Genomic DNA, 23689 nt, shown 5'->3' on the forward strand with positions numbered 1-23689 from the left:
GCACTATATGATGCCTGCAAGAAACTCACTTTAAATATAAAGAAATATATAGATTAAACATAAATAAATAGAAGAAAAATATACCATGCTAACACTAATCAAAAGAAAGCAGGACTAGCTATATGAATTTCAGACAGAGCAGCTTCAAAGCAAGGAAATTTAGCAAGGATAAAGATTCTGTCAAAGCATTACAGAATGACAAGGGGGATCCAATCTCAAAGAAGACAAAACAATCATTAACGTGTATGTGCTAACAACAGAGAATCAAACACCCTGAGGTAAAAACTGATAGAAGTGTAGGAAACATAGATGAATCCACTGTCATAGCAGGAGACTTCAACACGTCTCTATCAGAAATGGACAGATTCAGCAGGCGGAACATCAGCAAGGACTTAACAGAACTCAACAACGCCATTAATAAACTGGATATAACCGACATCTATAAACAACTTCATCCCACCGTGGTGAAATCCTGTGTCCACTAAAAATACAAAAATTAGCTGGGTGTGGCTGAGGCAGGAGAATCCTTCGAACCCAGGAGGTGGAAGTTGCAGTGAGCCGAGATCGTGCCACGCACTCTAGCCTGGGCGACAGAACGAGACTGTCTCAAAACAAGCAAACAAAAATCCCAAAACACAAACAACAACAAAAGAAGTTACTGCAACGATCCAGATGGAGAAACTGAGACACGGAAAGGTGAAAAGCAGAGTTAGTAGACAGCACAGCGAGGATTTGAATCCGGATACTCTGACTCCAGCAGCCCCCTCTTGGCCGCTCCACTCTGGTCCCCGGTCACCAGCAAGGACCCGGGTCTGCCCTGGGCCTAGGCGTTTGTGGTTCTCTCCCTGCAGGACGTGCAACCAAGGCCAGGGAGGCACTGGACATCGTGCACCAGGTTCGCGTGGACCCCTGGGGGTCCTTCCTGTCCTGTGAGCTGTGGCCCCGCACGCTGCGCAAGCGGGAATGTGTCTGTGCGCCTAGACGCGCCCTCCTTCTACCAGCTGCAATACTGCGGCTGCGAGCTGCGCTTCAACCTGACCTCCAATCAACACCTGCTGGCGCCCGGCTTTGTGAGTGAGACACTGAGGCTTGGCGGCCTGGGTCGCGGGCACATCTGGGCCCACACCCCCGCCTGCCATCTGCTTGGGGAGGTGCAGGACCCCGAGCTCGAGGGTGGCCTGGCGGCCACCAGCGGCTGCAACAGCCTGTTGAGTGCACTGGGACATGTATACTCGGGGCAGTCTCGGGTGGTGGGATGTGGAGATTGGCTCCAGCCTGGCCACGCACTTGTCTGGTGGCTTTGCCCAGTGCACTTTTCCTCTGCCAGCCTCGGTATTCACGCCTGTAAAATGGGAGCGACAATGCATGCCTGGTTGATCTCTAGGACAGCAGTTCTCAAAGTTTAATGTGAAAGCCGGGTGGTGGTGCACCTGTAGTCCCACTTATTTGGAAGGCTGAGGCCAAAGGATCACTTGAGCCCAGGAGTTCAAGGATGTAGGATGTAGGGTGTAATGATGGCGCTCAGTTGGAGACACAGCGAGACCCCAGACACTCAAAAAAAAAAATGAAAGAAAGAAAGAGAAAAGAAAAGATAAGTTTACTATGAGCTCAAATCACCTGCAGGCCCTGTTTAAACAGAATGTTTGCAGGGTAGGTCTGGGGTGGCACCCAAACACTTGGATTTCTGAAACCATCTCAGGTAATGTTGAAGATGCAGGTCCAGAGATCGCACTTTGAGAACCTCTGTTTGACTGGACTAAGTGAAAAAGCAGTTGGCTTCTCTTCCCTGGGGCATCAGTTGTGACTGTTCCTTCACAGGTCCCTTTAGGCTGCTCTTCTCCAGGAAAGCCACCCCTCACCCTGTAGCCATTCTGCAGGGTGTGGTGAGGAACCGCTTTCAGCCCCTCTGCCCGGATCAGCGTTCCGGGAAAAGCAGGCCTCAGCTTCCTGGCTTGGTCTGGCTGAAGGGTGGTGCTGGCTACTGCCTGCAGCCCTAATGGCTCCCTGACTGGGGCTGATTAGAGCAGCTTCCACTCCAGGCGGAGCAGGGCCCCTTTCTGTTTGTGTTCAGGTGACCAGCCCCACTCTCCCAGCTCTGGAGGGTGGGGGTTTGGGAGGACTAGGGGATGTGTGCACACTCTCAGCGTCCACTGTTCCCAGGAGGCCCTCAGCTTAGATTGCTCAGGCAAAAACCGTGGGCTGTGGCTGCACAGGGCCTAATGACAGGGCAGCCCAAATACAAGCTGCACAACATCTGGACCTTTGAAGGCCCATCTGCCCTGCACAGTATTCTCATTTATGGAGCCTGTGCCTGTCCCTTAATGTACAGTTGATGTTGTTGAACCTAAGCAGCACCTGTGCACACAGGGCATCATTCCCATTTCACAGATGAGGAAACAGGCTCAGAGGGGAACTTGCCCGGGGTCACCTAGTCATTCAGTGACTGGTGGGTGGAAGGGGGGCACTCCAAATTCATACCCAGGTCTCCAGACCGAAGAGCTGATGCACTCTCCAGCCCTCCCTCCAGGCTCCCTGGTCCTGTGTGACCCAAGTAGCAGAATTGGTGCCTACAAGGGGAAGTCCGAGGCACGTAAGACCTTCTTCCCTGTTGGAGCCCTGAGCTTCCTCAGGAGGTAGTGGGCATCAAAGATGCTTCCCAGGGCCCCTCCCCTCTGTGGATTCTGAATGCTGGCGGACATGTCCAAGACACTCCTGCCAGCTTCCCTTCTCTGGGCAGCCCTGGGCCCAGAGAACAGGGTGTCCTGGTGGCCATGGGCATCTCCTCTGCTCGGGTGTGGGTGTAGATGCTTTGGAGTGATTTGTTCCCTTAGGGAGATAGAGGGAAGGTCAGAAGCCCTGGCCATGTGGGAGGGAGCACAGTGCTGGAAATGGCTGGCATGCAGAGGAAATGGAGAATAGCCTGGAGGCCTGGGCACAAGCCTCCCCACTCAGGATGGCTGTCTAGGACTCTGGAAGACAGCATTTTGTCAGATTTGGAGCCTTCTGAGCTCTGCTTTGAAGGTTTGGCTGTATGTGAAATGGCAGAGAAGGGCTTTCCAGGTACAGGCTACAGAGTGTGCAAAGGCCCAGCGGGAGGAAAGTGCAGAGTGTCTGTGGGCAGTCACAGGTGGTGTGGGCAGTGGGGACTCAGCTGGGCAGGATGGGCCTCTGGGACGTGCAGGAAGAGCAGCTGAGGGCCAGTCCTCCCTGTGTGACCCTGGTGCTTCTTCCCCAGGAAGGTGTGTTCTAGCTCTCCAATGAGGACTACTTCATTGAGCCCCTGGACGCTGCCCCGGCCCGGCCCGGCCCAGCCACGCCCAGCCCATGTGGTGTACAAGCATCAGGCCCCGGAGAGGCTGGCACAGTGGGGTGATTCCAGTGCTCCAAGCACCTGTGGGATGCAAGGTATGCTCTTCTGCTCCCAGTTCTCGGGTGGGTGCTGGGCCTGGGGACATGAAGGGGCCTTTCTAGAAGCCCCTCTTAACATCCCCATGCCCAGTGCCCCTTAGACCAGAGGACACAGATAGACAGACGGATACATCACCATAGCCTGTGCCCTTAATTGTGCCACAAGACTGTGTCCTCTGCTTTTCAGGCCTGCCCCAGTCAATCCCCTAGACTGACCTCCCTCGCTCCATCTCACCTACCTCTCCCACCTTGGGACTCAACCTGCCTCTGCTCCCTCCGCCCCACAGCCTATGGCACCTGACTCTGCCAGCCACTCTTCCCTCAGTGCCCAGGCCAGGTGAGCCATGCCCAGCTCCAACAGGGCCACTAGCCAGGAACCTCCCTCCCCCCTACCACCCTGCTCCCACCCTAGAATAACTAACCTCTATTACTGGGACCTGGAGTGTGGTACCCAGTACCTCCTCTGCAGAGCAGCAGCAGTGCTGGCCAGTCCAGGTGAGGAGCTGCCTGCTAAGGGTTGCTAGGGTTTGGGGAATGCTTGGCTGGCATGCCAATCTCAACCTGCCCACAGCTCTGGTACTGCATTTGCTGGAGCACATATCCACAGAGGTATGCTTCTTGGCCTCAGTTTCCCCAGCTTCTTAGATGTGCTTCCTCTTCTGATCTGGTGCAGCCTGGGTCGGGGAGCAGGCCCAGTAGGGCCAGCTGGGCTGGGTCTTGGCCAGCCTCCCATGGCTGGGGTTTAGAGGGTGGGGTCAGCCTGTGTTGGGATGTACTAACCCCCCAGGGTGGGAAGAAGTGACACAGGGAGATAGGGGCCCAGTAGCCAGTTTTGTCAGGCCCAGGAGTTCCCCTCCCATGGACACAGTACTTTACTGTGTTTATATCCACCATTTCATTTGCCCTTTGAGGTCCCCCTGCGAGGCAGATCAACTTATTCCTATTTTTAGTCAGGGAATCTCAAGATCAAAGAAGGTAAGTGACCAGGCAGAGCCACACAGCACAGGTCTGGGGCAGAGCCAGGAGGGGAATTCAGGTCCCTGGCCTCTGATCCCTGTGTGGTTCCTAATGCCCCAGAGAACTTGCTGAGGAGAGACCCTGGAGACATGTGCCCTGGGTCAGGGTGGACCAGAAGGATGGGGAACAGATGTTCCCTCGGGATCAGATGTTTATTTAAGACTGACTTGTCGAGAGCCATCGCTCTACCTGGGATAAAGTGATGGATGTGGAAGAGCATGATCCTGCACTTGGGGACTCTGTCTCATCATAGCATTTCCCAAGGAATATTTCAGGGAATGTGTTCCAAAGAATGCCAGTAGCGTACTATGAAAAAAGATTCTGCTGTTGAATAAGTTTGGCCACACAGGATTAAAACAAGTAAAACGGGCCAGGCATGGTGGTGTGCACCTGTCATCCCAGCTACTTGAGGGACTAAGGTGGGAGGACTGCTTGAGCCCAGGAGGTCGAGGCTGCAGTGAGCCGAGATCATGCAGCTGCACTCCATATGGGTGACAAAGTGAGACCCTGTCTCATTAAAAAAAAAAAAAAGGTAAAACAGACTTCTTTACTACAGGACTTCTCAGAGCCTTCAAAATAAATATGCGTTGAGAATTCCCAACAGAATAGGCAGGCAGCATTCCCCAAATTTAGGAAGTAAGCAGGGGCTTTGAAATAGCAAAACCTGAATTCCGAGCCCAGTTTCACCCTCTCTTTGAGCTTCAGTTACTTCATTTGTAAAACGAGGATAATTGTGCCTACCTTAGAAGTAACAAGATAAAATGACATAATGCGTGCTAAGTCCAAGCACAGGGACTGTACATGTTAGGCTCAATCAAGATTGGCTGCAGCTATTTTTTTGGCTGCTGCACTATCTGACCCACAGCCACCTTCAGGATAGCCACACCTTTCTTTACCAACGCCACCTACAGACTCCAATTTATCATCATTCTCCCCATGCTAGATTCAGACCTGAGTCCTAGAACTTGGGTGGGTTTGTCCCAAGGATAGCAAGACAGGTCCCTTTTCACCCCGTTTTCTTTCTTTCTCTCTTTCTTTCTTTCTTTCTTTCTTTCTTTCTTTCTTTCTTTCTTTCTTTCTTTCTTTCTTTCTTTCTTTCTTTCTTTCAGATGAAGTCTCTCTCTGTTACCTGGGTCGGAGTTCAGTGGCACGATCTCGGCTCACTGCAACCTCTGCCTCCTGGTTCAACTGATTTTCTTGCCGCAGCCTCCTGAGTAGCTGGGACTATAGGCGCATGCCACCACACTCGGCTAATTTTTTTGTATTTTTAATAGAGATGGGGTTTCTGCATGTTGGCCAGGCTGGTTTCAAACTCCTGACCTCATTATCTGCCCATCTTGGCCTCCCAAAGTGCCAGGATTACAGGTGTGAGCCACCGTGCCCAGCCAGTTTCACCCCATTTTCACCCCAATTCTGTTCTTGCTCTCAGAGGTCACAAGCCCTTTTCGAGGGGCTCTTGTCACACTTTCAGCTCACCGGGAGCCTGTGGTTACCTGTACCTCCAGATCTTACCTTCACAAACACTGCACACCTTGGCATGCTCTCCAGGCCTGCAGCAGAACAGGGCTGGGCTTCCCTGGGTATCATTTATCCAGTTGAAACACCCTACACTGACCTTGGGCCATTAACCAATGCTGCTTGGTTGAGTTGATCAGCCAATTAAGACCCTGCCTCCCTCAAACATCTCTCAATGCCTGTATTCCCCCCATAGCTCCTGGGAGACAGTGAGGTTATACATGCTGAGGGAAGGCCTTTGTGATAGTACTAAGCTGTCCCTAGCCCTGACTCAGAATACAGCGTGGGTCAGTCCTCAGGCAGGCCGAGCAGACCCTCACCACTTCTGGTCCTCTGGAGTCACTTTGCTGGGGACTGATACCGAGCTTACCTGTCTGTGGTCTAGGAAAGATTTGTGGTCTGGGAAGGGGCTTCGGAGGTCTCTTGTCCTCTTCAGGTCCTGGGGCTGCCGGGTTGGGGTAGTGTGTGTGAGGTATGGGGACACTCATGCATTGGTGTACGTGCATCACCTGTCCACTGTGCAGCCTGTGTGCACCCGTGTGAGCGTCCCTGTGTGTGAGCATGGGTGTGCGTTGCCCTGGGTGGGAGGGTGGGTTGGGTGGGCATTGGCTCCTTGTATCCTTCATTCTGGTGACAGCCTGACCCCCTCATCTCTTGGGCAGGTGGCTGGCCTGTTTCATGACCCCAGCATTGGGAACCACATCCACATCACCACTGTGCACCTGGTCCTTCTGGAAAATGAAGAGGTGAGTGGTCATGTGGTCCCATGGTGCCCAGCAACGGCTTTGGCTGCCAGAGCCCTCCTGCACCATGACCTGTGCTGCTCTGTATGGAAGGGCATAGTGAAGGCCTCCTTGGCCTGGACCGTGTCCCCTGCCAACCCCTGGTTCCTGAAGGACCCTCTCTCAGGTCCCAGGTCCCCTGCAGGAGGTTCCTACAGGAGGGGTGGTCAGGCCAGAAGCTGGACTGGTGCCTGTGGGCCTCCCACTGCCCTGCTGGGCCTCTGTCTCCTGCCTTTGTACGGAGGACAATGAGGCCTGACCTTCTTGGAACTCAGGGGAGGCATGAGCAGTCATTCTCTCTGCTCCCAGGAGAACCTAAAGACCACACACCATGCAGACAACACCCTGAAGAGCTTCTGCAAGTGGCAGAAAAGCATCAACATAAAGAGGGACGCCCACCCCCTGTACCATGACACCGCCATCCTGCTCAGCATGTACCATCAGCCGCAGGAGGGTGGGAGCCTACATCTCAGGGAGGTGCTTCACAGCCCTGCGGGAGAAGCCCTGGTGGAGGAGGGGGCCGTGCTCTCAGGGAGCCCCATTTTGAGGAGAGTTTGCGCACCTTTGGCCCAAGGCTGGATTCTGTCTGCACTCGGGGACGTCATTTTATTTTGAAATAATTGTGGATCTTCATGCTGTTGTTAGAAATAATAGAGAGAGGGCATGTATAGCCTTCATCCATCTCCCCCAGTGGTAACATCTTGCATGACTAGAGCACAGTATCCCAACCAGGAAACTGACACTGATACCATCCACAGACTTCCTCAGATATCATTAGTTCCACACGTACTGCCCTTTGTGTGAATGTGTGTGTATTCAGTTCTGTGCAGTTTCATCACTGTGGGTTCACCTACCCACCCCCACAGTCTAGATACAGATCTGTCTCATCAGAAGGATGTCTTGTACTACCAGTTTATAGTCACAGCCACCTTCTTCTCTCCTCCCCTAACCTCTGGCAACTGCTGATCTGTCCAGAGGCAGTTATTTTCCCTCTGCTGGACTCTGGCAGCTTCTGTCAGCACCCCTGCTGGATGGTAACCAAAATTGTTCTGTGCGGGTCTGTGCTCCCAAGGGCCAAAGAGATGCCCAGTGGATTGTGTGTGAATGAGAGCACCTGCTTCCCACGTGGCCACTGTGCTGGCCTCATGCCACAGAACGGTGGGAGGGACATCCTTTCCGCTTGGAATCAGTTCGGGGGGACCCTTCCCTGGCCTTCGCTCAGGTGGGCCTAGCACTGGGCCAGGTTAACCTGAAGGCTGCTTCTCTGCCTATGCAGGAAGGACCTGTGTGCAGCCATGAACCGGCCCTGTGAGACCCTGGGCCTGTCCCACGTGGCGGGCATATGCCTGCCGCACTGCAGCTGCAGCATCAACGAGGACACAGGCCTGCCACTGGGCTTCACTGTAGCCCACGAGCTCGGGCACAGGTACCATGCCTGCCCCCATTGCTACACGGAGAGCTGAGCTTCACCCTCCCAGCCTGGGGGCACCAGGTATCCAGCCTGTGGGTCACAAAGTACAGGGGAAAGGAAGCTCTCTGGAGAAGGAGCCCCGACTGTGGCCATGTGCTGTCCCTGCACTGTCCCCTCCCCACAACCAGGCTGCTTCCCTGTAAAGCAGGAGAGAGGCCTGCCTGGGCATCTCTGGGACTGGCCTGGAGAGAGTCTTATTTAAAGGGGAGTTGTGATGGGCCAGAAAGTCATCGTAGGTCTTTGGCTGTGCCTCCCCATTTCCCTCAGTGCTGTATTTTTTACTCTCGATCCCTGTCCTTGTTCCTGTTTGCTCTGTGGCCTGGGCCAGTGCCTGCCCTCTCTAGGCCTCTGTGTGCTTCCCATAGATTGAGGGGTTTGGATTCAGTGACGTCCAAGGCTCCCTCCATCTGACACCGCTGCCTGAGGCTCCTGCCTTCACAGGCCTCCAGCAACCTGTGCTTGGGCTGTTGAGCTGGCGAATATGGCAGCATCTTAGATTGTCCAGCAAGCTTTCAAAGGCAGGCTCCCAGAGGGTTCTGTGGTCAAAGCTGTTGGGGTCATCCATTCAGATATCCGGGTTTCCTGGGTGATGGCTGTGCCTGCAGGACCTTAAAGCTGCTTATGACTGCAGAAAGAACAACCTGCCGCAGTACTGCAATTTCCTGGCTGTGTTACGCTCACTAGTTCCTCAGACTCTCTGAACCTCCCTGGGAGTAATAATGAGAACTGAGTGAGATTGTTTTTCTGAAAGTGCTTAGCATGGCCCCTGGCACATAGTAGATGCTCAGGAAATAATTTTTCTCGTGTCCTTCCCAAGGATGGTCTCTGGAGACCTTTCTGTGACACAGCAGCTCAGATCCCTTAACTCAAGTGCACAGCCTTGGGACAAGGACCTGTGAGTGGGAACCTCTGTCAGACTGTTCTTGAGGCCAGTGAGCTTGCAGGGGCCATCACGGGCCCCCATCTGTGCCACCTGGTTTGCCATTGCTGGCCAGCCCCCAGGCAGGGGTAGGGCTGCTGTGGGTCCCTGGCCCTCATTTCAGGCCAGAGCAGGAGCCCCTGGATCCTAGCTGTCATACCCTCATTTTACATTAAGGAAACTCAGAGAGGGAATGTGACTTTCTCAAGGCTGCGGCCATTGGGTGGCCTCCCGCCAACTCGCCCGCCCCTGGGGCCTGTGCTCTCACACAGTTTTGGCATTCAGCATGACGGAAGCGGCAATGACTGTGAACCCATTGGGAAACGGCCTTTCATCATGTCTCCACAGCTCCTGTACGACGCCGCTCCCCCCACCTGGTCCCACTGCAGCCGCCAGTATACCTTGAGGTAGTCCTCTAGCACCGGGCCCCTACGCCTTGATCCATGAGGTCAAGGTCTACTGGGAGAGCTGCAGACAGTCACATTGGAGGGGTAGAGGGAAGCAGAGGGACAAGGTCTTGATCTGTGAGGTCAAGGTCTAATGGGGGAGAGGCAGACAGTCATACTGCAGAGCTGGGGTAGAGGGAAGCAGAGGGGCACCTGGCAAAGATGTGGTGCTGGCGTCCCAAATGTCCTCCTGGAAGGGACACTTGAGCTTGAACTTGGAGGAGGAGCGAGAATTCACACATGTGCAGAAGGGATAAGAATGGCATTCCTGGTAGAGGAAGCCTGAGAAAGGCCTGCAGCCGTGAAGGAGTGGGAAAGATTTCAGGGAACGGCAGAACCCTGAGCAAGGCTATGGGAGCCAAGGCTGCATAGGAAATGAGGCTGGAGGAGGCGAGGGCCGGACACAAGATCCAGTGAGAGGCAGGAAGAAGGGGCCACTAAGGGAACTGAAATACGAAGCTTTCTCCATTTTTTCATGTTCTCTTCATTTGTTCTGGTGTTCTTGTTGTTGTTGTTGTTTGTTTGTTTGTTGAGACAGAATCTCACTCTGTCTCCCAGGCTGGAGTGCAATGGCACAATCTGGGCTCACTGCAACCTCTGCCTCCTGGGTTCAAGAAATTCTCCTGCCTCAGCCTCCTGAGTGGGTGGAACTACAGGTGTGTGCCACAGTGCCTGGCTAATTTTTATATTTTTAGTAGAGACAGGGTTTTGCCATGTTGGCCAGACTGGTCTTGAACTCCTGACCTCAAGTGATCCACCCACCTCGACCTCCCAGAGTGCTGGAATTACAGGCATGAGTCACCATGCCCAGACTGTTCTGCTGGGTTTTGTTGTTTTGTTTTGTTTTTTAATTTGCTATTTAATGTTGTTCTAAGTAAGAAAAAGTTTTAAATTTAAATTATTGGCATAAATTGTATCATTCATCTTTTTTTTGTGCAGTGCCAGTTTTAAATGCAAATATAAGAGTATAGCTGACCCTTGAACAACTCGGGGGACAGGCATGGCTGCCCTGGGCTCTCTCCCAGGGGAGGGACTGCTTTCCAGACCTCGCCCTTCCACAGACGACCCGAGGTCTCTGCCTGCGTGGGGCCGTCGGAGGCTCTGTTGTGTCAACTGTGAAGTGATGTTCTCTGGATCCTTGTCGGGCCTGGCTCCGGGGTCTGGGCTCAGGGACGAAGGCTGCAGGGTCAGAGAGCAGGGCCACATGAGGGCTTGGCGGTCCAGGAGGCCTTCTGAGGAAAGGGCCCTGGCAGCGTGTGCAGAGGGCTGGGATTTGGGGTTGGGGTTGTTTAGCCATCTGGAGTGCCCAGGAGGTGAGATGAGAGAGGCCGGGAGGGCCTGTGCTGCTGGCTGTGGTTGGAGGATCAGCTGAACCAAGCGGGGAGGCTGGAGTTTCCTACAGTTGTAGGGCTCTGTGCCCCCTCCCACTTCTCCTCTCCCAGCCACACAGAGGCTTCTCCGATGGGTCTCACAGGCAGCGCCCCCTCCATCCTCCCGTCCCATCTCTAGCCGTGGGTAGGGCCTGTGCCTAGACGACCCTCCTGCCAAGGACATCATCGACTTCCCCTCAGTGCTGCCTGGCGTCCTCTATGATGTGAGCCACCAGTGCCGCCTCCAGTACAGGGCCTACTCTGCCTTCTGCAAGGACATGGATGTGAGTGGGGCTGATGTGGGTGTGGGGGTGTGGGGACCTGACAGGAGGGCTCAGGGGACAGCTCTCACCAGCCCGTGGATGCCAGCCTGGGAGTAACCTCACCTGGCCTGGGCTGCGCCCCCGAGTGATACTGTGAGACATCAGGTGGCCTGTGGGAGAGGACAGGGATGGGCGGCCACATACCCAGCTCTGAATTCTGGGTCAACCATGGACCAACTGTGACACTTCCGGCAAGTCCCTTAGCCTCTCTGGAGCTGGCTCATAAGAGGGAAAAGGAACCCCAGTGGGGAGGGTCTATTTATCCTGGAGAAGATTGCCTGAAGTGATCTTCTAACGGGAGTGTTTCCAGAGGAGGGGCTGGGCCCGGAGAGGTGGGGACAGCTGGGGACGGCTCTGAGGAGCACAGCCCTGGGCGCCCCACACCACCACATGGTCCGGGGAGGAAGGTGGGAGCAGGCACACAAGAAGGGACCTCTGGGGGTCTGTGGGCCCCTGCCATGTGGAGGGGTGCCCAGGGGACCCTTGGGGACAGGGAGGGGGCAGGGTGGGTGGTGGCACTGGGGGGGGTGAGGGTATGGCCCATGCCCTCCTCCTCGCAGAATGTCTGCCACACAATCTGGTGCTCTGTGGGGACCACCTGTCACTCCAAGCTGAATGCAGCCGTGGACAGTACCCGGTGTGGGGAGAATAAGGTAGGGGATGTCCCCAGTCCCGGCGGTGGGTGTGTGAGACGCCAGACCTGCTGTAACCAGGCCCTGGGGTCAGCCCAGGCTCACAGTCTTGCTTGTGCTTCTAGCAGAGCCCCGCACTCTCTGCCTCCCAAGGCCCCATCTGCAAAGCAGAGGCACTGGGGCCAGGGCTTGATTCCATGATTCCCCAGGGTGTCTTCAGCTGAGTCAGCACGTGGGCTGTTTTACTCCCTGCTCAGCTCCTCCCTGTGGCCTGGGTCACAGATGATTGTGATGATTGTGAGGGGGTCTCTCTCACCTTCCATCCTTCCCCTCTGTGCCTTTCTCAGCCTTCCCACCCACCTTGTTCTCACTAGGGTGAGGATGACTGATAAGCTGGGGGCTGGGGTGGCTCTACCTCCATCTGTCACAGTAGTGGTGTCTCAATGGGGAGTGCGTACCTGTGGGCTTCCGGCCCGAGGCGGTGGATGGTGGCTGGTCCGGCTGGAGCGCCTGGTCCATCTGCTCCCGGAGCTGTGGCCTGGGCATACAGAGCGCCGAGCAGCAGTGCACGCAGCCTACGTGAGTGTGGGGCCCAGGGTGCCCTGGGCAATGGGACAGAGGGACCCAAGCAGTCAGCCGATTGCAGGAGCTTGGCTCTGTCCCAGCCTCTGGCTCTTAGAAGTGTCCTCATAATGGTCAGTCCGAGTGTCCAGGCCACCTTGAGTCACTTTCAAGCAGTGTTCTGGGGGCTGACAGGGTCCCCACTGCTGACCCCTTTCCAGAGAGCGGGACACTGAGGTCCAGAGACTGGAGAGACTCATCAGAGGCCACATGGCAAAGCAGCTGCTGGCCGGAAGGAGGCAGGAGAGGGCAGTGGGGAAGAGCCCTGCACCTTAGATGGCTCTGAGTTCGAATCCCCTCTTCACCCCTTCTCTGGGCCTCTGTTTCCCCATCTATATAACAGCAGTGCCCATCCAGTAAAGTTGTAGTCAAGGGCAAATGCAGTTTTTGCAGGCCAGGCCCTCAGTCTTGCAGCTCTTCTGTAGGGGGCACTCAGCGGGAGGGGCTTGATGGCCTCAGAGGCACAACAAAGGTCTGAGATGAGACCGGGGGCAGCTGGGAGGATGGGCCAGCACTGAAGGGATGGCCTGAGGTGAGTGATTTCACCTCTCTGGGCCTCTGTTTCCCCATCTAAGCGGGGTGGTGTGAAGATCTGCTGAGACGCAGAGGTCGGTGGTACCGTAGACCTGAGGCACTACCTGGCTAATCTTCACTTCAGGAGGCCACCCGTGGCAGGCATGGGGTTCACAGCCAGCCCCACCCAGGTCCCTGTGCTTATCCAAGACTGGCCTGTGGCCCTCCCTGCCTCCTGACCTCCAGGTCTGAGCTGGGTGGGGGCCAGTGACCCTGGCCTAGATGCAGAGGGTTTCAGGAGCTGTGCTCGGTCAGACCTCTCAGCTGGCTGAGGCCCTGGAAGCTTCCTTTAGATCCGGGCTGGGGTACTGCCACCAGGAGGGAGGCCGAGGACGCAAGGGCTCGTTAGGATGCTGGTGTCATGGGCTAGAGACTTGGAGCAGTCCCTCCAGTCAGTGCCAGTCATGCCTGAAGCTTGTCCCAGCTTCTCAACAGCCCTCTGCAGAGGCAGCCCCAACCCCACTTTATACAGGAGGAAACCGAGGCCCAGAGGGTGGCCGAAGACTTGCCCACAGTCACACAGCAGGTCTTTAATTGGACAAACGTGAAAAACAGCACATACATTTGCAGGATTAGACATTTGGGAATTGTCTTTCAGCAAATTGGCTGCTTCGCAGGGGGACCACTTAGGAGTGTCTGCAGAGGCAAGTGCCCCATGGTGACTGGAACAGACAGGGGTTCTTTGTCTCAGGCAGGAAGTCCCAGGTGCACAGTCCAAGGTGGCAGGACCTGGAGCTGATTGGCCCTCAGTCACACCATCCTTGCCACAGCAGCCTCCCCTCACTCCTGCTTGTCACAGATGCTGTCCTCCCTTCCAGGGCTCTTACCCTGTACCGGGCAGGAAGAAAGAGAGGGGAAAGGGCTGACTCCCAGTGAGGGACTCGTGCCTTTTTCTCCCCAGCCAGGACTGTGTCCCAAACCCCCATAGTTGCAAGGGAGCGGCAGTGGGGTGTGTTTTCAGCTGGTCTCATTGCTCCTTGAACAAAATCAGAATCTGTTGGTGAGGAAAGAGGGGGACAGGTGTGGGACTGGCAGCTCAGGGGAGGGACAACTTACTCTTTGGACCACAGGGTTGGGATGGAGCTGAGAAGGCAGAGCCACCTGCAGACAGGGTCCTGCGGCTGGGCCTCAATAGGCAGTATGGGAGTGAGTGTCCAAGGTGAGGAGCATGGCCGTGCAAAGGCCCCAGGATGGGCAGTGGCAGATGGTGTGAAGGACAGGAGCAGTGCCAAGGTTGGTACAGGGGTGGAGAGCAGGGGCTGCCCCTTGTTGCCCAATTTCTTTTCCAGATATTCTCTGAGCCATTGGGAAGGGTGTGGATGGTGGGATGGCCTTGACACCATGACTGGGTTTGCATGCTAGCAGCAGCTGGCATGGATCGAGCTCTTAGGATGTGCGGGGCACAGGCCGAGCCTGCACATGCAAGAACACACGCAGTCCTCCCTCCAGGGCTTGGAGGAGGCAGGATTGTTGCTCCCACTTCCCAGAGGAGGACGATGAGGTTCAGAGAGGCCAAATGAGCTGTCCAGGCATCTCAGTTAGGAAGCAGAGGGTCTAGGCACCCAACCCACGAAACCTCCACACTCTGCCACCCGTCCAGGGGCAGTCAGAGGGGAGGCTACACAGGAGAGGGTGTGAGTGAGAACCAGGAGGACAAGAAGAAGCAACGGTGGAGGTCTGCCTTCATCCTGACATGGGCAGTGAGGCGCTGGGAGGGTCTGGCAGAAAGGGTGTCTTTGGGTCTTGGGTGGTGGGCACCTGGGTGCCAGTCCCAGGCTGAGTCCCATGGCCCCTAGCTGTGTAGAGGCAGAGTGTGTACTGCTTAGAGTGGCAGGCAGGGCCCGTGGACGGAGAGCACTCTGCCCCCCAGGGCTGGCCCGATGACTGCCAGAGGAAGTGCAGCGAGCAGCCCTGCCCTGCCAGGTGAGCCCGCCCCCACTGTCCCGCCAACTTCCCACCCCCAGGTGTCCTGGTCTGCCACAGGCCCCTACATCTGGGTCCCCAGAGGCCCCGGGGAGGAGCAGAGGGAGCCGGGCTTTCATTCTCTTTCCAAAGCTGAAGCCCCAGCCCCCAGTCACCCCTCACCCCAGCCTGGGCCAGCCTGGACACCTGTGGTCCTCCTCTTTGGGTCCCTGGATTTGAAGTAGGCCTCAGGTCACACTCAGTTTCCCTGAGGGGAGGGTGGCAGGAGCGGAGGGGCTGTGCCATGTCACCAAGCTTTGAGGGCAGGACACTTAACTGGGCTTAGAGCTCTGGAGAATCATCCACTGGCCTCAGTCCCAGCTCTGCCCAAGCCCTGAGGGCCTGGAAGCCCAGCCTGGCCCTCCCTGCTGGTGAGCCTGCTGATGCCACTCATCTGATGCCACGGTGATGCCACCCATGTGCCCTCACCAGGTGGTGGGCAGGTGAGTGGCAGCTGTGCTCCAGCTCCTGTGGGCCTGGGGACCTCTCCGGCCAGGCCGGGCTCTGCATCTGCACTGTGGGGCTGGATGAGCAGAGCGCCCTGGAGCCACCCGCCTGTGAACACCTTCCCCGGCCCCCTACTGAAACCCATTGAAACTGCCATGTGCCCTGTCCGGCCACCTGGGCTGTGGGGAACTGGTCTCAGGTGAGTGTGGGATAGGAGGGGGCCCGCCTCCAGCTCCACCCTTGGTCTTTGGCTACAGGTAGGCAGACAGCCTTCCTGGAGCCCTCGTGGGTGGGAGGGAGCCTGGGCATTCCAGGGTCCAGCCCCTGACTCTAAAGCCTCAGGGATCAGGAAGCCCCTGGCAAGCATGTCCACAGCCATGGCCTTGAGCTGGGCAGGGCTGGCTGGGGTCTCTGCCACCCTGACATAGGGCAGTCGACAGGTTACCCAGCCATGCCCCAGCGTCCCCTGGCACCCTGCCTCCCAGCCTAAGCCCCTCACCCTGGCTTCCCCTGCAGTGCTTAGTGACATGTGGGGAGGGCACTCAGAACCAAAATGTCCTCTGCACCAATGACACCGGTGTCCCGGTGTCCCTTTGTCGAGGCCCAGCAGCCAGCCAGCGAAGTCACCTGCTCTCTGCCACCCTTTCGGTGGCCCCCGGACACACTGGGCCCTGAAGGCTCAGGCAGTGGCTCCTCCAGCCATGAGCTCTTCAATGAGGCTAACTTCATCCTGCACCACCTGGCCCCAGGCCCTTCACCTACCTCATCACTCAAGCCAACCACCATGGGCAACGCCATTGAGGAGGAGGCCCTAGAGCTGGACCTGCCAGGGCCCGTGTTTGTGGACGACTTCTACTATGACTACAATTTCATCAACTTCCACAAGGATCTGTCCTATGGGCCCTTTGAGGAGCCCGATCTAGACCTGGAGTGGACAGGGGATCGGACTCCCTGACCACACAGCCATCCTGCTGTGCCTTCCATGTGTAGCCCCGTGCTTACCACAGAGCCTCCTGCAGCCAAGGAGGAGGGGGCACCGGGATCTTGGTCCCCTAGCCCTTGGCCCAGCCAGGCCAGCTGCTCCCCACCACCACCCTCAGAGCAGACCCCTGGGAACCCTTTGATCAATTTCCTGCCTGAGGAAGAAGGTCCCATAGGGGCCCCAGACCTTGGGCTCCCCAGCCTGCCCTGGCCCAGGGTTTCCATTGATGGCCTGCAGATGCCTGCTGCCCCTGAGAGCCAAAATGACTTCCCAGTTAGCAAGGACAGCCCGAGCCAGCTGCCTCCTCCATGGAGGGACAGGACCAACGAGGTTTTCAAGGATGATGAGGAACCTGAGGGCCGCAGAGCACCCCACCTGCCTCCAAGACCCAGCCCCACACTGCCCCCTTTGTTCCTGGTCGGCAGCACCCACTCTTCTCCTAGTCCTGACGTGACAGAGCTGTGGACAGGAGGGACTGTGGCCTGGGAGCCAGCTCTGGAGGGTGGCCTGGGGCCTGTGGAGAGTGAACTGTGGCCCACTGTTGGGGTGGCTCCTCCCCCTCCCTCCCCCATAGCCCCTCTGCCAGAGATGAAGGGCAGGGACGGCCCCCTGGAGCCGAGGACTCCCACCTTCCCAACCCCAGGACCAGGATCATGGGACCTGCAGACTGTGGCAGTGTGGGGGACCTTCCTTCCCACAACCCTGACTGGCCTCAGGCACACGCCTGAGCCTGCCCTGAACCCAGGACCCAAGGGCCAGCCTGAGTCCCTCAGCCCTGAGGTGCCCCTGAGCTCTAGGCTACTGTCCACGCCCGCTTGCGACAGCCCCGCCAACAGCCACAGAAACCCTGAGACCCAGTCGCTGGCTCCCAGCCTGGCTGAAGCTGTCTCCCCCGCAGACCCGTTGGCTGTCAGGAACGCTAGCTGGCAAGCAGGAAACTGGAGCCAGGCAAGTGGTGTGGGCTGGGTGGGCTGGGAGTTTGCGCGGGACCTTGGTGACTGTTTCCTCATCTGAAAATGAGCAGAGTGGGACACAGGTGCCATCTGTCTTGCCTCTCTTGGGGCAGGAGTTCCCAGGATTAGGGGAATGAGGGGACCTCGGGGCCCACTTCTGGGCAGCACAGGGGGCCTCAGGGAAGGCAGGGGCAGGCACGCTCTGGCAGCACAGCTCACCCCAGGATGCAACTGGCTCAGACAGCTGTGAATGGGGAGGGTCCCCGCATGGCTGCCAGGCCCAGTCCTGCCCAGCAGGCAGCAGCTTCCCTGAGGCTCCGCCTGGCTCCTCCAGGCTGGGCTCGGCCCACTGCCACCTGGCTCTGCCCTCAGTGGCTCCACCCTCCTTTGACAGTGACCTGCAGGCATCTGAGCTGCATGAAAGAAGCTGGCCAGGGCCCCCTCCCTGGGTCCCCAGATGGTCACTGCAGGAGAAGCAAGCTTCTGTTCAGATCCCTAATTTGGGGGTGGGAAGGGGCAGGCTGAGGCCCACAGGGCTTGTTTTGCACATCAATAGCCAGCGATTTGGCTGCTTGTCCCAGGACCCAGCCTTCCTTCCCTGGTGCCTCTGGGAAGCAACGAGACTGGTCAGGACAGCTGGTCAGGGGTGCCCTCAGGGCCCCCTCCCCCACCTCTGCACCAATGACACTGGAACACAGGCCCTTTGTCCCATGTGAGCAGGGACAGTTGGTTGCTGGGGGAATTTGACTTTTCATTCTCATGGTCTTCCTGGGAGATGGGTGGAGGAGCCTATTTTGCAAATAAGGAAACTGCGGCCCAGAAGAGTGCCCTGTCTTACTGAGGTCTCACTAGCCTAGATGGGTAGTTTCCTGACTGTGGAGGCCTGGCGGGGATGGGATCTGCCTGGCTTTCACGGGTCTGTGACCCGCAGTGCTCCACCACCTGTGGCCTGGGTGCCGTCTGGAGGTCGGTGCGCTGTAGCTCTGGCCCGAATGAGGACTGTGCCCCCGCTGGCCAGCCCCAGCCTGCCTGTCACTGCCACCTGCGGCCCTGTGCCACCTAGCACTCAGGCAACTGGAGTAAGGTGCATGAGGATGGAGCCAGGACAGGCATTCCCAGGGCATGGCGTGGAGCCCTGGTTCCGCACGGCCTGTGTTCCAAAAGCAGCAGGACAGGGGAGGGCTCCAGGCTGCACGTCTGTGCACCAGATTGCACCGGATTCTGAATCTCTTGGGAATCTTCTCATCTGTGTCTGGCTTGGCCTGTCTCCTTTCCTCTGTATTTTTGACCCCATCTGGACTTGTCTTTCACCAGCTTGCCTTTGTTCCTCCCTTTCTCTGTCTGTCCCAGCCCCTGGCAGCCCCTGGCCATGCCACCTTTTGCCTGGGTCCTGCCAGCCTTGGCCTCTTGCTGGGGCTTTTCAGGGACTTGCCCAGGGCTAGGGCGTGGGCCTGATGTCTTTCCTGCCACATGCCTCATGGGGTCACGCCTGTGGGCCTACACCTGGGGATGTGTCCCCACACGTCTCTCGGTCCCCAGTGCTCCCACAGCTGCGGCAGAGGTTCCTCAGTGCGGGACGTGCAGTGTGTGGACACACGGGACCTCCAGCTGCTGCGGCCGTTCCATTGTCAGCCCGGGCCTGCCAAGCCACCTGCGCACAGGCCCTGCAGGGCCCAGCCCTGCCTCAGCTGGTACACCTCTTCCTGGAGGGAGGTGAGGCCTGGGGGTTCAGTTGGGGGGAGGGGATGCCCTCAGACCCTGGCTGTCCCTGACTCCTTCCCTGCCCACCCAGTGCCCTGAGGCCTGTGACGGTGGTGAGCAGCAGCGTCTGGTGACCTGCCCGGAGCCAGGCCTCTGCAAGGAGGCAACTGAGACCCAATACCACAGGGCCCTGAAATACCCAACCCTGCACGCAGTCGGTGGTGGGGCCCTGGGGCCGGGTGAGCCGGACTGCGTGGAGGGATGGGGAGCAAGTGCGTGGTGGCACCTGGTCGGTCCTGGGTTGGGTGAAGGATCTTTTGAGTGTGTGCTGTGAGCCAGGCTCTCTGTGGCCCCTGCGCATGCAGCAGTTACTGGACGAGGCCCCGCCCACTGGTGCTCACACCTGCCAGGGAGAAACAGACAAGGAAAGGGCACTTGTGCTGTGATGTCAGGGAAGGCCTTACAAGGAGGGGTCTGGGGTTGAGACCCGAGGGAGGAGTCAGTGATGCCAAGGACAAGGATCAAGGGGATAGCAGGTGTGAAGTCTGAGGTGGGAATGACGAGCTTGGGGTTATAAGGGAGCCCAGCAAAGGCCAGCGGCAGAAGGGGGTGGAAGAGGGGCCTCAGATGGGCAAGACACCTTCTGCCAGGCCTGTTTGGAACTCAGGTGTTCAGGCGTCTCAGATTTGGGCCCTGAACTGGGTCCTGGAGTCAGCTGGGCCAGCATTTGAGTCTTTGTCCCACTGGCTGCTGAGTGACTCTGGGCAGGTTGCTTTGCCTGAACAGACTGCCCAGTGACTCTGGGTCACTGTTTTCTCATCTGTAAAATTGGAACAGCTTAGGAGACAAGGGTCGGGAGGATTAAATGAAGGATCGTAATGAGGCACAGGACCAGGCACAGCACAACACTGGCACAGACAGCGCACGTTTAGGACTGATAACAATGAAGCCTGGTGGGCTGGGCCCTGGCTGTGAAACCTGTCTCCTCCCCTCCTGCCCATGGGCTGCTGCAGGTCCTCTGTCCCTCAGGCACAGCGTTGTCTTGCCCACGTCTCTGCCCACTGCTGCATCAGGGCTCCATCCTGGGGCCCCTGCCCAGGCCTCTCAGGTGTGTCCCGTGTGAGGGGCTCACTGCCCAGGAGCCCTGAGGGCTGTCCCACTGTTCTCATGCCCCTCCCCTCTGCAGGAGCCGATCCCACAAGTGAGAGTGGGGTTCCAGCACCAAGTGGGCTCTAGGGGTGGGACCAGGTCCTCCAGGAGGCACTGAGGGGGCGGCTGGGAGCAAGGGCAGGCCTGGCAGGCACAGGGCTAGGGATGGCTTCCCAGAGGAGGTGTCACTGTCCCCACTGCTAGGGCTGGCCCTGGAGAGACTCATTCCTCCCCCACTCTCCCCAGTGCTCAGCCCCCTGTGGCAGTGGTGTCCAGCGGTGCCTGATCAAGTGTGTCAACACCCAGACGGGGCTGCCCGAGGAAGACAGCGACCAGTGTGGCCACGAGGCCTGGCCTGAGAGCTCCCAGCCGTGTGGCACCGAGGATTGTGAGCCTGTCGAGCCTCACCGTGAGTCCCCTGACCCCAGGATCTCTGCTGAAGTGAGGTGGGGCCGGGAGGGTGATGGGGAAATGGGGTCGTCAAACTATTGCATCCACGGCACCGGCTGGCTCCATCTGTAGTCTAGGCTCAGGAGCCACGTGGCCACTGAAAATCCTGATGCCACAGGATGCCATGCCGGAGGCTGGGCTGTGCTGGGAGTCAGTCAAGGGGAGTCCCAGTCACACAACATCCCGTAGGCAGCTGTCTGACCTCGGGGGAGTAGAGGGAGTGGCCCTGGCACCTGATTTGCTGTGTGAACCTGGGTAAGCTCTTTCACCTCTGGGTCTCTGTCTTCCCATAGTGAGACCAGGGATGTCCCTGAGGCTGTGTGAAAACTGGGCCTGGGTGAGTCCCTGTCCCCAGCCCTGGCCTGTCCATTCCCCGGCCAGAGGACTGCCTAGAGTGAGCAATGGAACCGCAGGAAGGGCCTCCCTTCCAGGGTCCTGATAATCCAAGTGGTGGGGGGTTTCCTGGCCAGCTGGGTCCTGGTGGAAGGGCCTGAGCTAGAGGTGGTTCTGGATACCCCACCCCCCCGCCTACCCCCCCACACATACATGCACACACACACACACACACACACACACACACTCACACACTTCCTTCCTGAGTCCCAGCCGCTCTCAGCAGTGCTGATGGCAGGAAACAGGGTGGCCCTGGAGTCTCACCTAGGCTCCCCTCACCAGCTGAGTGGCTTTGGGCTCCATTTCCCTCTCAGGGCCTTCATGTGCTGAAGAAAGGGGCCGCCAAGCCCCATCCTTGCATAAATGAGGTCTGGACATGAAGGGCCCAGCACTACGTGGGCATCCAGGTGATACTCAGGGAAGGCGGCTTTTTCCCCTCCCCCAAAGTCACTGTCATCCCCAATTGCAAGGTCAGGGAGAGGGCCTGGGACCGACCCTGACAATCTAAGGAATCCAGAAGCTGTGGTGTGAGGAGCTGTGGCCCCTGTCCTATTGACTATCTACTCTCTGCCCCTAGGACAGAGGCCTCAGCCAGGGCACTCAAGCTGGCATTCGGGGCCCCCTGCAATCTCCCCGGTCTGCCTTCTCCCCTTGTCCAATACAGACTTCTCTACCTGTGCTGGCTCCTGGGCAGCCCTCATTCGGGCTCAGAGTGGCCCCTGCCATGCCTCGCTACCCTGCCTCTGGCAAGGGTGGCCTTCCTGCCTCAAACTCCATTATCTCAGGCAGCACACCCACCCTGTCCTGCCTGCCCTCAGCATGCACCCAGCCAGCATCTCAGAGCACTCCTGTGTGTCTCCTAAGCTGGGTGCTGGCACCATGTCTCTCACCTTCAGGGCCAGGGTGGTAGGGTGGTTATGATCCCTGGGGGCGAGGACCAGATGGGGCAGAGAACAGGAACTGAGGCCCCTGGGGGCCTAGAACCAAGGACGGATGGCCCAGGAGGCTCTGGGCTTGCAAGGTCTCCCAGGGGTGGGTGTGAGTGGGCTGCAGGGAGTGGGCTATGGGGGCTGGTTAGGTGGCTGAACTAGAAGCTGTCCTAAGTGAGGAGTTTTCTGCCACCAGTGAACAGTGGAGGGGCGGCTGGGAAGGTGTCTTGGACTTTGAGACCCGGAATTCCCAGGATGTCCTGCTGGTCTGTGGGACAGTTGGCAGGACATGTGGAAAGCCGGGAAACTCCAGAGTGTGTGGTCGCTGCAGTGACACAGCATGGCCACATCCGTTTGCTGTGGAGGTGGGGTTGACAGAGGAGGGAGCCAAGCCCGAGAGGTGAAGCAGCTTGTCTGAAGTCACCCTGGGCGACCAAGATGCAAGTCTGCAGATGTGTGCTTTGGAGCTCTGCCTGGAGCTTTGGTGGAGGAGCCTGCCTGCTGCCTCGTGCCCTCTGCTGGGCCTGGGGGATGTCTGTTGCCCTCCTGCTCCTCCTCCCCAGGGAGGTCTGCTGGAGTAAGCAGGGCCCGGGCAGCAGTTGGGGGCTGTCAGCAGTGGCAGTGGCATCAGGAGCAAGGCCAGGAGGCTGGAAACAAGCCACTTCCCAGAATAGCTCTGATAACCTGGGGCAGGAGGGCCCAGCCAAGCCTCAGCCCTGACGAGCACAGCCTGGAGCTGGCCTCCCTCCCCAGTGGGCCTGGGCTCAGTCCCTGGTTTCTGCTGACAGCCTGTAAGGCCCACACTCTCTCTAGGCTTTGTGGCCCATCTGACAAGTGGGAGGCTGGTCTGGGAGATGGGACCCTGTAACCCAGAACCCAAGGCTGAGTACAGTCCCTGTGGCTGGAGGTAGTCACGGAGGCCTGGCAGGACAGATGCACTGGGGCAGGGGGTGGTGGAGGGAGTTGGGGCCAGAGGCCGCTGCAGGCTGGCAGGAGGCCCCAGGACCACAGTTCTGTGCCAGGATCTGTTGGGGAACACCAGGGATGAGCAAGGATGGAGATGGGGTGGCAGGGCATCGCCCTGGGCAGACCCTTTCACAGGCATGTGAAGGGGTCAGGGTGGGGTCTCAGGACCTTTCCTCCAGAAACCTCAGCCCAGCAGTGCCCATTCTCGTGTCATGGGGTTGGCCATGAGTAGGTGGGAGAGAGATAGCAACAGTTGGAGACCTGCAACTCTGCTTTGGTAGCCGCTCCAAAAACCGGGGATCTCTGCTTGGTGGGGAGCTGCTGGAGCCTCCTTAAGGAGGTTGGGGTGGGGAGCCAGGTTCTGGGTACTGTAAACCACTGGTTCTGATGCCCCTCTGTCCCCTGACTCCAGACTGTGAGCGGGACCCCGTCTTTCAGGTTCTGCGAGACGCTGCACCTACTGGACGGCTGCCAGCTGCCCACCATCCACACCAGTGCTGCTGCTCATGCTCTCTGCCCAGCCATGGTGCCCCCTCCTGAGGCCATCAGTGGGTCACCACCCACCGCTGACGTTGCCAGGATGCACAGACCAACCGACAGACCTCAGTGCCCACAACGGGCTGTGGAGAAGCTCTTGCCCCCTGCGCCCTAATGGTGCTAACCCTCTCCCTACCCAGCGG

General features: G+C 57.9%; 1 pseudogene across 1 annotated transcript; it reads left to right on the forward strand.

The window, feature by feature from the left end:
- The first annotated feature begins 356 nt into the window (after nt 1-356).
- On the forward strand, nt 357-23579 carry LOC714052 (A disintegrin and metalloproteinase with thrombospondin motifs 7-like; annotated as a pseudogene). Its single transcript, XR_013395413.1, has 21 exons — nt 357-464; nt 758-1212; nt 3240-3405; nt 3852-3903; nt 6578-6686; nt 7032-7156; nt 7999-8148; nt 9385-9522; nt 10117-10122; nt 11068-11212; nt 11812-11904; nt 12317-12462; nt 14148-14310; nt 14882-15000; nt 15472-15685; nt 16003-17416; nt 18353-18505; nt 18961-19134; nt 19214-19361; nt 20518-20680; nt 23422-23579. The product of XR_013395413.1 is annotated as an A disintegrin and metalloproteinase with thrombospondin motifs 7-like (transcript).
- Nucleotides 23580-23689: the final 110 nt, after the last annotated feature.

The sequence above is a fragment of the Macaca mulatta genome, chromosome 7 (assembly GCF_049350105.2).
Source record: "Macaca mulatta isolate MMU2019108-1 chromosome 7, T2T-MMU8v2.0, whole genome shotgun sequence".
NCBI classification, from domain to species: Eukaryota; Metazoa; Chordata; class Mammalia; order Primates; family Cercopithecidae; genus Macaca; species Macaca mulatta.